Raw genomic sequence first — 17,010 nt, 5'->3', positions numbered from 1 at the left:
AAATGTCTGATAAAATAGCTATCATAATTCAGTGGAATGCTTGTCAATAAATAAATATAACAAAAGGTATATTTAATGATTTATAAAACATATGTGAAGAGAAATAAGGGAAAAACTAATTATGGAGATTATATGTGTTTTAAGGAAGTATGATATTTAATTGAAAAGAAGTGTTAAAGATGTTATGGTTTTAATGATTATTAATGATAGAACTGAACTGGAATGGAATGAGGGTTTATAATTACATATATCTACAATCTTTCTTTTTTTTAAAAAAAGAATATAGTGTGTATTATAAGAATGTGCCAAGCATAATTCGACTGGAAGTTATGTATTATGTATTATATTGAAGGACATAAACTTAAGGTATATATTGAAGTTTAAATAAGAGTTGAATGGATGTAATGAAAAGATATAAAGGTGTCATACTCCAATTAGTAACTACAGGAGAAAATTTGTTTAATGAGAAAAGATAATATGAAATTGAAACAGAACAGACAAAAGTATAAATATAATGATTTGAATTGAGATGAGATAATCAAAATAAAATTGAGAAAATCAAAAGAGGGGAAAAACTATATAGAAAATGTAAAATAGTATAAGATATGGAATAGAATACAAAAAGTAGCATGAAATTGAGTTTTGTGTCTGTATAAAGAAGTTCAACCCGGGACCATGCTATTTTCAAAAAAGATGTTTTACTTGTATTTTGTGTGTGAAAACCCAAATAAAACTTTATTTTTTTTTTAAAAAAAAGAAAAGATCTCTGACAGATTTACTATTCCCTTTAAAATCCTTTTTACATACCTGAGCATGATCACAAATTGACATTTTGATTTTTTTTCTAGTTAAACTTACATGAAATGTAATTTTGGAGAGCTTGAGCATTGATGTGAAAGCAAGTGATCCTTGGGAATTTCAGGTGTGACTTATATTACATTTTTTTTTGTTCATTTAACCCTGAGACTGAATGTGAAATTCAGAAGGTAAAAATTCACTTGGAGTAAAACCAAAGTAAATAAAGTTGAACTGAAAAGGCTTTTCAAACTCATAAATAAACTTCTGAGTATTTGTATTCTTTAACAAACACTCAAATTCACATTTACCTCTCCAGAATGTTATTCTTTGCTTTTGATTAGTTTTACTTTCAACTCAATTAATTTAGGTTGGATGGCCATCAGTTGTCTTTTGACTTATTTGCATATAGTGCAATCCACAAGACAACCCTTGCAAAAAAAAGTTGATTGCATGAGGAGCTGTAGTTTACAAGTGGAAGTATATCTGAGGAAATAAGGTTTATAGGCTGTAGCTTTGGTTGATTAAAATGTATTACTAAAAATCAAATTTAAAACAATATAAAAATGAAGTCAAAGCAAACATGTTATGCATGAACCACTTACAGTACAGAGATTAATACCTATTGGAATTAGAACATTCCATCTTGAAGAGATGCTTAATTGCAAAATCTCAATAAGTCCTATGATTTTGCACTGACAAGGCATCAAGGTAGGACTGACCTACAGTACTTTGATTGGTATCCTTGCTATACCAAAAGAGACAACTACACAAGTAGTGGTCATGTGCAAAAGTTCCTTTTATTAATCATTCAAACAGCTCAGCTATTTGGCCCAGTGCCTTGCAGCTCAGAACTGGTATTTCAACAACATCTTTTAAGGGGCTATTTGGATTGAAAATTAATTCAAATAAAGTGACCCCCTTGAAATTTGATACCACACTGCTGGATATTATAACAGTGAAAATTCCGAGACAACAAAGAAAAAGGAATAGCTGATTGTTACATCTTATCTCTCTATTAAATTTCCACAATGCATCAAGCAAATCAGACCCTTGACGGTTTACATATAATGGCAGGGTGAATAACAGTAACTAAATCATCCATGGTACAGACTAAGTTAAAATAAAAACAATAAGATATAATTAAAGAAGAAACCAGAAAAGCATAATATCAATAAGCTTCAATAATGTCATGTCAGACTCTACAGGTGTTCTGGATAATTTCCATTTTTAGTAACTTCTGTAAACAGCTTGAGGGTAAATCCGATCTCCAATAAGAGGCAGTCCTATAAGGTATGTGTTCTCTACCGATAAATGGCACCTGCAGAGTTTGACTCCTTTTCTCAGTTTCTCTGACCATACATGGATTAGACAGGTTGGCTCCAGCTGGGAAAGGCCGTCCTGAAGATACCAAATACTTAGGGGTGTATGGTTAAGACCAGCATTTTGAATTGTACCCAGAAGTCAACAGGAAGCCAATGCAGAACCTGTGTCTTAGGCTATGACGTGTTCATGATGACAGGTGCCAATTAAGAAATGGGCTGCAGCATTCTGGACCAACTGTAGAATTCAAGTGGTTTTCAGAGACAATAGTTTACTCTCAATGTATAATACATCACAAAATGAATAGTGATGAAGGCATAAAATACGATCACAAGTATTTGGCATTTCTTGACATTTCCTCCAAGTAGGGCCATAATTCACATATCAAGTGAAGATGGGCCGCAGACTCTGCATGCCCATCCAGGAGCATGAAAAATATGAGACTTGGAACTCCTCCAAGACTCCTTAAGTCATGGTCTTGCTCCTTCAGAAGCAGAGCCACCCTTTGGGGTGTCAAAACACCTCAATGTGCAAAAGACAATTCTCTCTTGACTCAGTTCAGCTTTAGATTGCTATCCTTTCCCTGGCCTTCGCATTGAATACAGGGAAAGACCTGAAATCCAGAAAGACAGATAGCAATATTCCAGGCTAGAAGTTGGATCAACACCAAATTACCTATCTCCCTTCAGCTAAAATAATGCATCTGATGTCATCTTCCTGTTATAGTGTCTGGTGACTCCTCCAATGATAATAATGCCTGCTATTATATGTACATGTACCATGTATCAAAGTATCTCTAATCAGGAATCACTAACCTCCCTTTGAGCATTAAAGTATACAGAAAGGAATTGTCCTGGATGACTGTATCATGTATTAATGCAATCCTGTGTCCATCTCCTCCGAAATGAATTTAGAAGACAACATACTAACTCATATTGTAGTTTATTTTTATTTTAGGCAGTAGGTATAAATAAAACCATTATTTCCTGTTTAGCATTATGCATAATCAAGGCCATTATATTTTGTGATCTTTACCTCTTTATACATGAACCAACAACTTAAGGTTGCAATCCTGTATGTGTACAGGTAATCCTTGTAGGAGAAAAGCAGACTGAGCTGGAAGGCAGAGTTAAACATGTCATCAGTTTAGAGTCATTGTGTTGCCACAAAAGAACAATTCATCTGCCACATGAATTCCATTGACCTTTAGCACCAACATTGATCATTAGTTGACTAGATTCTTCTGTACAGGTAACAATAAATAAACTCTTCTGTGCTTTGAGCTAAATGAAGTAGTGCCCATGTACAGTAGATATGCCTGGAAGTTTTAGAACTGTATATATCAAGGAGCTACTTGGCTTACCTGCAGGTGCATTAATCAATTGACACCTTCCTTTAAAAGGATTTTTTTCAGGGTTCTATTTAGAAAAAAGGATTTTTTTTCAGGGTTCTATTCAGGGTTCTATTTTATCATTTTCACAGCTTGTCAAACCTAGCATTTCAGCTAGCCCAGCAGTTAGCTACAAATGATGTTTTCTCAGAAGCAATTTTACTTCGCCATTGGAAATTAAGAACAGTTAGCATGTCTTTTCACTAAATCCATCATACTATTAGCTCCCCATTTTGATAAAAATGTTATTCCCACCAATTTTTTCTTTAATAAAACATTATTTTTGGAACAGGATTGTTGCTTATTATTCAGAGGTGGGATTCAAATTTCTTAACAACCAGTTCTGTGGGCGTACCCTAATTTGTGAGTGTGGCTTGGTGGCCACGTGACTGGCTGGGCATGGCTTGTATGTAAATATTGTAAATGTTTATGTAAATATTGAATTTTTTTTATTAAAAAAGATCAACTTTTACCCAAAACAAGGCCGGCCAAATCCCTTTTAAATCTCTGGCTTACTGTGCAATCAGCCCTAATTACTAAATTTGCAGTATATGCTATCCAACTCCCTGCAATTTTGTGTGGTTTTCTTTCTTACCAAAGAAGCTCAGATCAGTGTACAAAATAACAACAAAAATACCAAGTGAAACAAACAAATAGTTAAAATAAACGTACTGACCACAAAAGTCTACCCAATACAAAAATTATGCCAATATTTGTGTTATAAAAAAGATCTGCTCTTGAACAACGTTTTATTTTACAGAGGCCCAACTGAATTTAAAGAAATTTCAATAGGCCTTCACAAGTTCTGTGAATGTTGTTATGGCTCTTCTTCTTTTTAATAATTTAAATAAATAGAATATTATGATTCCCCCTCCTTTTTAAAGCAATATTTGTTGTCTATCCCTTCCATTTACTTTCATTTTTATTGAATGTCTGGTCTATGGGGAATAGATAATAGAAGAGGAAATATTTTCAAGTACGTATATGGACTGACCTCAAATTTATTGCCTCAAGTGCTTTGTAAGGCAACTGAAAGAAAGCTGTTAATGTGGGTTTATGAGTACAGCTGGCACATTTACTATTGGATTTACAAGCACACCTCATGAACAATTGCATGACTTTGAGAGATTTGGTATCAACATACACCATAGAACATATGTGCTGTTGGTTTGAAGGGCCTATAAAAGCTACCAATAACCACTGCAGCTGGATTCATAAAGCTCTTCTAAAAGCTGAAATTCTGTGGCAAAAAAAATATAATTGCAGATCTGAAATAAACAATTGGGAAGGTTTAGGGGTCATCATGCATGCAAACATCCACTTAGCCTTTCTGGAAAGGCTATTAGAACAGCCTATAATGCATGGTGAATCTGCCATTCCCTTCTTAAAATATGATCAAGAATTTAAGACGCCTAATCTGTGGGATTTAGTTATTCCCCCCAAGAGATGCAACAAAGTTCATATTCTTGAGAAAAGGGAAGAATTCATTTCTCATTACTTGTTATTTGTTATATTGTTGTTTTAAGAAAAGCATTAAAGTTATTACTATTCCAAAAGGGGTGTATGTATGGAAACAGACATAAAGGCAAAGATGTAGATTTTTCCTACAAAACTATTGCATAAACGAGGATTAAATGTTGACCCTTACATTTCTTAACTGAAACATTGAATATTCCTCCCAAAACATATTCAATGCTTCCATGCCCAATTGCCTTGCTATTAGAATTCCAGGTTCTTGATATAGCTTATTCTGACTCTTAACTAAGAAAGCCAAGAGTGAAAAAAAATGCACAAAACCTGATTGGAAGAATTTTTCTTCTTCTAATGTATACAGAGTTAAGCTAAAAGTTGGAGTTTACTTCCCTTTGCTATCCCCCCACCCCCCGGAACAATCCCACTCTTGCTTCTGACTATTCCAGCTACTAATATGGGGGAGCCAGATTTTGGTAAGTAAGCATATTGAACATCAAAAAAAGATTATTTGCTCCATCATAAACCAAAAGAGCTACATATATGCAGGGGTGGGATTCAAATTTCTTAACCAGTTCTGTGGGTGTGGCCTAATTTGTGGGTGTGGCTTGGTGGTCATGTGACTGGGTGGTCATGGCTTGCATGTAAATATTATAAATATTTATGTAAATATTATTTTTTTATTAAAAAAGGAGCAACTTTTACCCAAAAGCAGGCAAAGCAGGCAGGCAGATTGAGTTCTTCACAGAATCACAGATTCACTTAGATCCAATCTCTAGTTGGCAACCTGAGTCTGTCACATAAAATTTGCTAGCAAGCAAACTCACAAAATTAACTCACAACACAACATATATGTAAATATTGATTTTTTTTACATAAAAAAGCAACTTTTACCCCAAAGCAGGCAAAGCAGGCAGGCAGATTGAGTTGCTCACAGAATCACAGATTCACTTAGAGATCTGTCTATCTCCAATCGGCTACCTGAGTCTGCATTGCAAAGTAGAAGCTTCAGTCCTAAGGAAGGTTGGGCTCTGCTTTTAGATTAGCTAGAAAGCAAGAAATCCAAAGATTTCCTGCTTTCTAGCTAATCTAAATCTCCCACAGAGCAGAACAGCTGATGCAGCAGCGTTTAAAAGAAATCAGCTGTGCCCCCTGGACAGCTGACAAGCGCTGTGCGTGGGTGCACAGCGTTTGAAAATCCTCTTGTTTCCTGCTTTTTCAACCTCAGCTGTGCCGCGCAAAGCAGCTGAGGAGGGAAAAGCAGGGAATAAAGGACAGCCTAGAGCGGGGGCAGTTGGATGGGCAAAACACCGAACTGGTTCGGTGTCAGCTGCTCTTCACAGCTACAGGTTCTATAGAACCGGGCCCAACCAGTAATATCCCACCCCTGCATATATGCATACAGCCCAAATTCACTGCTTAAAATGTTAGGCTTTTTTATTTAACACACTAATAATAATAATAATGATGATTTTAAGGTTAAAACAAACAAACACCCCAAAAAGAGTGCAATATATCTGTTCAGAAGTAATATCCCTAACCTCCAAAAACAGTTTTTAGAATTTCCTGAAAAATTAACTACATGTTCTGAGTGCTCATGTTCCTCTCTAGCTATTGTAGTCATTCCTATTAGCAGTTAAAGTGGGGAGGGGTTTACAGAGATAGGAAATTGGTGGCTCTTCGGATGTTGGTAGAAGATAATGGTTAACAGCCATAGCTAGTATGACCAATGGCCATAGATGTCGGGAGCTATAATTCAGCAACACCGAGAAATTGCTCATTCTTGGCTTACAATTTGTTTTTCTGGTGCTGCTAACTGAACGATTCCTCTGACTTTACTTGCTGCTGTCCAATATCTTAAATTACATTCATATTAGCCAAAGAGAGAAAAAAAATAGAATGCAAAGTTCTACACACATGGTTGTAAGTAAAAACGGGAAGAGATGCAATATTAATAGCACAGGCTGACTTCATGCATGCACACTTGGTCACCAAGACCAGTGACATAACCTATACTAACAAGCCAGTGGGCCCTTACGTAATTTTTGTAATGTAGAGCATTTAAATTTTGTACTTTTTGAGTATTTTTTTAAAAACGTTTTGGAGGTAAGGATGCTACATGGAATTTACGTGTATGTCAGCAGCGGCCCTACCCCCACATACACTATTACATTTTTGGAAAACAGTAGTCATGGCAGCAGCACCACAACTTCTGGAACTGGCTTTAACTATTAAGCCTGATGGTTATCTCTGAATTCCATATTTAAAGCTTATTATTCTAAAGTATGAAGCGAGTCAGCGTTGTTGAGACAAGCGAAATCTGGATCTTCCAACTTACATACATTTTCCTGGCAGGCAGCCCCACTGGTTTCAGGAGGTCAGTTCCAAGAAATACAGGCAAAGGTGATCTGCCCCTCATAATGATGAAGGGAAGCTGGAAAAGCGTGCTTCTCTCTTGCATCCTTTGCAGTGCACAGAATGAAAACCATACGCTGTGCCAAGAGAGGTGAAGCTGAAAACAATTAAGAGATTTGGTTGGAACAAATCCCTGACATCCATCATCAGCATGCAATTCTCTATGAAACCAATAGGTATAACAGCTATGCAGCTGACAAGAGAACTTTGTCTACAGCTACTGCTCTCATAAATTCTGTTAAAATGTTTTACACTCATACGAGGCATGAGGTGTTCCCCCTCGCTGGCAGTCAAGAAAACCATATCCGCCCCAAAGCACCCTCATCTCCGCCCCAGTTTTCACTCTGTGTTGGACATTTGGAAGCAGTTTAGGGAAAGGAGAGAGATGACTTTCAGATTTTATGTATCACTGCTGATAAGGGTTCTTTTCAGCTATTCTCTCGCATCCTACAACTGGGAATTACAAGCAGGTTGAAGATTCAGAGAAGGAAAATGACATGTGGGCAGTTCTTCTCTTTCTCTTCTCAGTTCATTATACAAGGATTGGATTGTAGCATATGATGATTTATTGGAGAGGGTGTTTTTCTGAGTGCTGTAGGGGGCATTTTCTGGGTTGGAGCGCATCACAATTAGCAAAAATAGTGGATGGAGTCTTGCAGGGGAAGCTCTACTCCAGGAACATGTATAGGTTGTTAATGTAGTTACAGAAGGGGTAGAGCTAGTATCACAATGCTCTCTCTACTACTTAGCATGTTGTAAGAACCAAAGTATCATAGTTTGTAACCATGGCTTATTGAACAACCATTTTGAAGTCATTGTTGTGGCTTATTAATAAACTGTTGACAATGGACTGGTACAATGCCTAATCCAAACCAAAATTCACAGATGTACATCCATCATTTGATCATTAAAAAAACAAGGGATGATTTAATTGCATGAAGCAGGTATGTCATACTGAATATTGCACCATTACACATATTTACACTTGATTTACTAATGAAGGCAGCTAAGATATTTAACATAAGTCATCAATTGCCATCCCACCAGGGGACATGGTATTGAATAGTGCATGGCACTAAATAAATCTATAAAATACCATAAATTCATTAGGGTTGAAGAAAACTGCCATTTCTATTTAATATGATCTCCTGTTAAGAATTTCTTAAATAGTACACAAATTAATACACAAATATTAGAACATATTTCAATTCATTAATACTTTTTATGAAAAAGTTTGACTTGAATATTGCTGTAATGTCATATAAGTATTTATTAATTTATAGCTATAATCCCTTGTCTGACCTGTGGCATCACAAATCCTGAAGAAATGACTTCAGTCATTTCTTCTTCTATTGAGGAGAATAGTTTGCTTGGCTTTTGAAGAGGAAATAAAAATAAAATAGTACTTTATGTAAAGTGTAGAACATAATGTCTATGGAGATTCTCTGTTTCTGTTTTTCAAAATGAACATTGTTTTATTTTTTGCATTTAGTATTTTTAAAGTTGGCTAGTTTTTTTTTATTGTGCTGGCTTTATGTAATACTTTTCTTTGAATTAATTAAGTAATCTGCTTTCTATACTGCTGGAATCTTTAAACTTGTCGTTAACATCAGAAAGACAAACCAACAATCAAATGGGCTCCTCTGGGAAAAAGTGCAAAAAACTATTTCTATACAGAAATATTTATCATCATTATCATCATTGGTGCAAAGCCAAACACAAGCAGACACATATCTCTTCTTTTAGCATATAGATCTAAGTAGCGACACAGTGCCAATCAATACCGATCAATATGCTGCCCCTTCCTAAGCACAGGATAGAATTTTATTGTTGTTTTTTTCAGCTTTTCAGCTGATGGTCTGGCAGCCAAATTCAATTCAAATCCCTGTTTAAATTAGAAGCCACATTATTCCTTTGCCATACTATTTTCTGAGCAACATATTTAACTTTTTCCCCTGTATTTATTACCAATGTAGCTGGATTGATGGACCGACAGACACCGAAAGGCAAGTTTTGACATCAGATTAGTCTAAAATCATTTCCCCCATGATAGCATTTTCCTCCTGAGTTGGATCCCAATTCCTAGATTTCCTGTCTATCTTAGCTAACTTCTGGGAACTGCACTTCATCCAGAAAAAGTCAAGGAACTATATCTGCTAATTTGTTAAGATAAGAGAAGTTGCTCTTTTGATTGGTACCTGGAAGGAAGAATCCCCATAACCATCATCTCAATATTGATTTCAGTGCAATATATGATGGGCTGATTGTGATCTAGATTGACTGTGTCAATTGATCACTATCTTACCAGGCATGCAGATGTTATGTTTAGGAAAATCAATATGGTAGCAATCGTCTGTAAATCTATTATGTGCTAGAACAAACAAGAGCTTTGTGAATTTTTCTTACTTTGTCCTTTACTTTGTCTGTCAAAGAAAAAAAGAATAACATCACACAAAAATTGCAGAATCGATACAGCCTGTGTAGCTATTCTTGGCACTCTGGCACTTCTTTAATGTATTTTTCTTGTAAATCTCACACAAATTGATTTCATTAAAGTTTGAGACAAGTATTGCAGCCAGTTGCAGTAATGTGGAAATCTAGAGCAGGCTCTTTTCCAAACAAAAAGAGAAATTAGTTTACATTTTGAACACGAGCCCTTGCAAGATCGTTATTTACTTCTGGCATGGCTTCTGAAGTTGCTCATTTATCACTAACCAGGTATGGGCAGAATATTTCCCTCCCTCCACGTTTACAATGATATATATTCATACATAAATAATTTGCAATGCCAAAAATACGTCAAAGAAATTATGACTTGCAGGGCTAGGGCTGAAATGCTGCCAGATCCAATGTTTTGTAAATTAGGGACTATGTGTGAAATCCATCCAGCTGTTAGAAGTATCCCATGTCTAATTATATTCACAGTTTCCCCCACCCCTAAAAAATTCTGCCTAGAGCTTAGCAGAAAAATGAGTATAGTTACAACCCAGATCTAATGGATTCTCCTGAGATCGTCAAAACAGAAAGACAGTGAAGAAACAAAATTGATAATCTGCCTATTTCTAAAAGGTTCAATACATAATTTTAAGCAGCTTTCATTGTTTATGTAGTGTTTTTATATATTAATGATTTACACAGGCTTGTGCCATCCCTATCTTTTCAGATGTTGTGAATGACTGATATAGAACATTTTGTTATTTTAGGGATCTGTCACTATGAAAGAAACAACAGCTGCACTATTGTAGTGGGCTCCATGAAGCAGGAAAGTTTGTCTACTTGTATTTTCCTTTCTGATCCATTTAAGAAGCTTTTCATTGTTTCCTAAGATTCTGTATTATTAGGATTTAAGTTCAACTTCAAGTAGGCTTCAATATTTATTTCACAATTCTGTATCAACAACCTGGAAAGATGCTCATTTTAACTTGGTGAAATTCACGTCTGAGTTGCCATGTGTAGGATTGCATCATAACTCTGCAATCCCACACTCATGTAAGCCTCATTGAGTCCCTCTGTCCAATTTTGTTCATCTGAATCAGAAATATTACTCTATAATATGTGGAAAGTCAGGATGCACCGAGCTAGTTGAAATAGTATGGCAGCCAAGGGAATAAGATGTCCAAGAGCTTAAATGATTTTTCAGTCCTTTCCACACTAGTGACTTATTGCTTCCTCATAGCATCACCTGGCCATTGCTGAAGTACTATAAAGCCTGTCCTCATTACTCCTATAGGCCACAATGATAGTTGGATGAATAGAAGCTATAAATCACTAGTGTAGTATGGATATATGTTTTGTCCAAGCAGGCTCTTAATTGTGTTTTAGAAATAATTAAATCCCCTGCTCCTCCCCAAAAGAACTAGGAAAAGAAGCAATGATACTGGGCAGAGTGCCTCCTTTTACTGGAAGAGCAATGTTACAGTTAACCCAGCAGAGAGGACATGTTGTGGGTTCCTGTTGACTAGGGAGCTACATTTGGCAGGTCCTAAGCAATGAGGAATAGTCTCCAACCCTACCCCAAAAGCAAAGCTGGCTTGATTCCTGTTGACTTTCTGGGAATCCCTCAAATCTGATTGTGCCATCAGGTCTGTGATGCCCAATGGACTGGTGAAATACTGAGGTAGCTCTATTGTCATTAATTTATTTTATTTGTTTATTTATCGAGCATGTATTAGATAACAGATATAAGGATGAACATGATTGTTAATACATGAAATGGATACAAATAAAAGGACAGGATGGTTGGTGTGGTTACGCATGCCCCTTACAGACCTCTTAGGAATGGGGTGAAGTCAACAGTAGACAGTCTAAGGTTAAAAATTTTTGGCTTTGGGAAAGAAACCACAGAGTCAGGTAGTGTATTCCAGGCATTAACCACTCTGTTGCTGAAGTCATATTCCCTGCAATCGAGTTTGGTGTGGTTAACACTTGTTCCTTGTATCTCTTCTCTTTTAGCTTTGTGCTTTTTAATAGTTTTAATAGAGTTTTTTAATAATACATATGGAACTTGATAATCTAAATTAGAAGACTAAGAGAACTAATGACAATGCTTTGTACCCCAAAAGTGATATTGATTCGCTACATTTGCAAAGAACTGAAGGGGGTAGAGAACTTCTACAGGTGAAGAAAAGCATGACCTGAATGACTCTATTAAGAAAAGCCAAGAAACTTGCTGAAAGAAGTCAGTCAAGGAAAATTCTTGAAGACAACAAAAATAAAGGCTGCAAAAATGAAGGGACTACTGAAAACCAATTTGTTAATTAGAAGAATAAGCTAATGCATGATCAGTAGATGAAGAATATAGAAGGAATAGCTGATTTAAAAAACCCTCATGAAGGTTTTATTTGAATATCCCAAGGACAATCTTTGCTGATTAGTTGCATGAAGGCAAACATGCAACATGTAACAAATAACAGAAAATGTTGTCTTTACAGTAAAAAGAACTGAATAATTGGCCATTGGATCAATAACTTCAGCAAAATTTCACAAACTCACTATAAGCAGCATCATGACTGAGTTGCCAGAATTATTCATTGGAAACTCTGCCAGAGGTTTGAATTTGAATGTAGTAAACGCTATTGGGACCATCACGTTGAGGTGGTTTTGAAAAATGAATGGATTAAGTACTTATGGGATTTTAAGATCCAGACAGACAGGGTCATAACATGTCTGATATAACAGTTACTGCAAAGAAGAAAGTCTGGTTCATTGATGTTGCTATTCCAGATGATGCAAGAAGTGAGGAAAAAACCAATTGGAAAAAAATAACGAAGTATGAGGACCTGCAGACCAGAACTGAACACTTATGGAAAAGTAAATGTTATACCAATTGTGATTGGAACCTTTGGAGCAATATCTCAAGGCCTTCCTCAATATCTGGAAATATAGAATTTTACCAGAACTGTGCGCTGGAATAGGTGAAAGAAATGCCACTTGCCTGCAAGCAAGAACCAACAAGATCACAAAATAGATAAAGTAATGGAAAATGAAGAAACTAAAATACTGTAGAATTCAGACAGATGAGCATCTGCCACATAACACCCGAGACTTAATTAATAATAGGGGGCCCCAATACCTTTCCTGCCCTGGGCTGCCAAGCCACAAAGATTGGGGACCACCAGTTAATAAGAAAGGCAAAAAAATCTAGATAGTAGACATGACAGTAGCTGGGGATAGCAGAATAGAAGATAAAGAACTGAAGAAAATTATGGTTTGTTGCACAGTCAGCCAGGTGTTTAAACTGGACTTGGCATTTTTACCCTTGTATTGAGTTCTTCCCATTGACCTGGGATAGGCTGATGTGGTTGTTTAATGATGCTAAAGGTATCATTGCGGGATGTAAGCTATTCCAAATAAAGCTGTTGTTTGCAATTGACTGATAATGATATGTCAATGCCAATGGCATTAAAATAGTGTTCCTGATGTTTTGGGATTGCACTAAAGGCATCAGTCATTATTTATATGGTTTTTGCTCTCTTTTGCTGCAGTTGTTCCACTTTTATTTGCAGGTCTTTGTATTTTATGATTTTCTCCAGTTCTTTATCTTCTATTCTGCTGTCTCCAGCTACTGTCTCCCTAACACAAAGCAGATCTGGCTGTTAATTCTGTTGGCTACTTTGACCTAATTTCCCTCTCTCAAGCCAGTAAAATGGTTTGGCCTTGTCAGGTTTTTAGCCTGAGAAAGCTGTATGCACACCTGCAGAATGGAAGTTTTGTTCTCTCATAGCATTCCAGCTTTACAGTGAAAAAGCCAATGTACCACCAGTTGGAGTTTTGAATAAGGAAGGCAAGCATATTTTCAATTCCTAAGAAAATTATATTAATCTTATCTCTACAAGACTGCAATTTATTAGAGATCCTGTTTATAGTGAGGTGTTTAAAAGCCTGAACAGTTAGCAGATTCTGAATGAATAGCATGCATAGGACAGAAGAAAACTGTTTTTAAAGAGACAACAGTTAAAGCATAGTACTACTTAGAAAGTACGAGGCTGCTGTAGGTATCATCTTACCTGAGAATAAGGTAATTATTCTAGACTATTGCTAAGTCTGGATTGAATAGACCATGCTGTCAGCAAGACTGCAAATTCAAAGAGCCAATGCAGCTGAAACAAAGGTCACAATGCTTAGAAGTAAATCATGCCAAGTTTGGTTAGATGTACTCTCAGATAAGTGTAGCACTGTAACCTTCAGTGAAATCATAAGCAAACTTGCCCATTAACTGTTCTCAAAAAGCCGCTTACCATGGAATGGGATTTAGCAAGTAGAATTCATCCTCCATATAAGGCAAATAACCTGGAAATGATTAAAATTGAGGGCAGAAATCAGAAATGTATAGTAAACATCCAAAAAAAGGTAGAATCTCAACAGGAAAAAAAAACATTCATGTATTGCACAAAGAACTCACATAAATTGGCTTTTAAACGAACTCACCCACTCCTCTTCTCCCACTATCCCAGGATAAATGCGGAAGCAGAAGCTACATATAGAAAATCAGAGGTATTTTCTGGGGTCTTATTTGCAACAATAATGAGGCAGCATGAAACACCGGGCTAAATATTGAGGGTAAGACCTTAATACTTATACCAGTTAAGTGATCTCACAAAGCTTCTTCTTGACCCACCACATATTGAGAACCAGATGTTGTTTTATCCCCTAGACTGCTGAGATAAAAGATCCCATTTCAATCTGTGTATAATCAGGTTCAAAGATAATAAGAGCAGCAGCCGGGGCTTGGAATGCCAAGATTGGGCATGGAAGAAAAATAGGAAAACCGTGGACTCCTAAGAAGTAAAAATAGATAATATATTGAAGAATAGCACTGCATCATACAAGAGACACTATCTGAAGGTATTCCGTTATTCCGCAAAGGAGAAGCTAAATTAAACAAAATATAAGGAAAAAGCTACAGTAACAAATTCAAGGCCTTTCTCCCTCTCATACAAATATATATATCAAGGCAGGGTTCTTTTGAGTTTCTTTCTCACATTTTCCTCTTTCCCAGGACTAAGTTGTCACTTATTTAGCATTAACTGTCCCTTGCATACCTTCTTCGAGGCTGGGGGTCTTCAAACTTGACAGCTTTAAGACTTGTGGACTTCAACTCCCAGAATTTCTCCTCCAGTCACGTTAGCTCAGGAATTCTGGGAGTTGAAGTCCACAAGTCTTAAACTTGCCAAATTTGATGACCCTTGTTCAAGGCTATCTAGCCATTTCTCTATGGTGATAGAAAAGGGGTGCAATTGCATTCACCGGCTGACAGGGCCTTAAGAGATCCTGGTTGTTCATTTTTTGGGTAGTTTGGCAGCTTTTCATACCTGTCATCTAGAAAGTAAAATTTATCCATCATTAGAATCATAGGAGTCTGCGGGATCTTGCTACTTGTATCAAAATGACAAAAGCAGCATTGAAGAATTATGTTACTCCTTTTATTTTATTTTTATTTATTTATTTGATTTGTCAATCGCTTACAAGATAATAGGTATAAGTATCAACATAGTAATGAATACATGAAATCGATACATATAAGAAAAATAAAAAACCAATAGGACAGGGACGGTAGGCATGTTGGTGCGCTTATGCACGCCCCCTACAGACCTCTTAGGAAAGGGGTGAGGTCAATAGTAGACAGTCTAAGGTTAAAGTTTTTGGGGGTTTTTATATGTGTGTAAATAAAAGTTTTTTATATGTGTGTGAGAGAGTTATTGCAATACATATACAAAAGGGGTTATAGATTAAACTATAACCAGCTTTTGTTATCCTGTCCACTTGATCCAGGCACCACTGATTGGCTGGATAACCACTTCTGCCCATTTCTAAACAGCAAACTGATGGCTTAGAAGAAAGCTTCCCCCATTGTCTTTGCTTGTTGAATTTGGCTGGGAAGGTCACAAATGACAATTGAATGACCCCAGAGCATTGCAGCCATTGTAAACACGTGCCAGTTGCCAAGCACCCAAACTTTGATCATGTAAGGGATACTGAGATGGCCGTAAATATGAGGATTGGTTGTAAGGCACTTTTTTTCAATGCCATTGTAACATTGAATGATCACTAAACAAATGATTGTAAGCCAAGAGCTGTTTTATGCAGTAAATAAAAGGTGGACATGCTTTGCCATTTTTACTGCCATTGTGTGGACTTCGGCTAGTGCTTGATGACATTTTGGCTTTATCTCATCTCTACCTTAGTTATCTTTTCACTTGCTTCATTTTCCATAGTTGTTCCTTTGTTTCCCCATTGAATAACAGTGGTTATACTGGTCCTGGGAGTCACAAAGAATGGCTAGCAGACCTCACATAGACATAGGATTCCCCTTCAGTTGTGTAATGAACAGGCCGTATAGCAACATGAGCTATTTTATTTTTGAACTGAAAATGCCCTTTCAAATACAATACATATGTTCCTAACCTATTCCACCACACACACCCCATCCTTCCTAGATCAATGCTATCATTGGCAAATTTTACTAGTGTCTTTCAAAAAAAAAATTGAAACACCTTCAAATGATTAAATTTACCTTTTTGAGGTAACACTTTCATCTGTACCAAAATCACACCCTTCATTTTGTTTTCCTTGGACTTAGTTCTTTAAAACATACATCTGGAAAGAAAAACCACAAAATTCCAACCATCATAAAAGAATGCACAGCACAGGAGCTGGATGATTTAAAAAAAAAAACATTTTCTTCCTTTTTCTAAGAGGAATGTGAAGTGTTTGCATTCATGATATCCAAAATGTTCAGCATATCAAAGGCTATGTAAATGAGGTAAGGTATAATTGTTGATAAGCAGTTAATTCTGATAGATGTTTTCATAATGTAGTCATTGAGTTTTTCAATACATTGTAAAGTGGTAAGGAAAGGAGAGCAATTACTTTAAGGTCTAGGTAGCTCCCTCTTTCCTGCTCCTGTGTAGTTAATCAATGTCAGATCCCAAAGACTGATTCAGTTGGTTTATACATACTCCATTTCACTTTTTCTTCTCTAAAAGACTGTTTGCCACAAAGTATAAACACCAATTACAATGCTGATAAGTAAAAAAACATATAATGCATTACCTCAGTGACAATGAAATAAGTGTGTGAGTTGCTGAATAAATTGAAATCACACCTGTTTCTTTTCC

At 36.3% G+C, this 17,010-nt stretch overlaps 1 long non-coding RNA gene across 3 annotated transcripts in view; it reads right to left on the bottom strand.

Annotated features, from left to right (window-relative positions):
• The window catches only part of LOC148127720 (uncharacterized), a 55,839-nt gene extending 39,346 nt beyond the window's left edge, over positions 1-16,493 (bottom strand). Inside the window, exons 1-4 of one of the 3 annotated variants that reach the window (XR_015745002.1) lie at positions 16,407-16,493; positions 14,131-14,182; positions 8,696-8,767; positions 7,317-7,490 (exon numbers count right to left, since the gene is read on the bottom strand). This is a non-coding gene — a long non-coding RNA (uncharacterized LOC148127720). The remainder of the gene's footprint in view (positions 1-7,316; positions 7,491-8,695; positions 8,768-14,130; positions 14,183-16,406) is intronic. The other 2 variants (XR_015745001.1, XR_015745003.1) reach the window with 2 other exon arrangements.
• Between the last annotated feature and the right edge of the window lie 517 nt (positions 16,494-17,010).

The sequence above is a fragment of the Pseudonaja textilis genome, chromosome 1 (genome assembly GCF_049901715.1).
Source record: "Pseudonaja textilis isolate UNSWEBS1 chromosome 1, rPseTex1.2, whole genome shotgun sequence".
In the NCBI taxonomy this organism is placed as follows: Eukaryota; Metazoa; Chordata; class Lepidosauria; order Squamata; family Elapidae; genus Pseudonaja; species Pseudonaja textilis.
The sequence above is the reverse complement of the archived record's forward strand: the minus strand, read 5'-3'. Positions and strand labels throughout refer to the sequence as shown.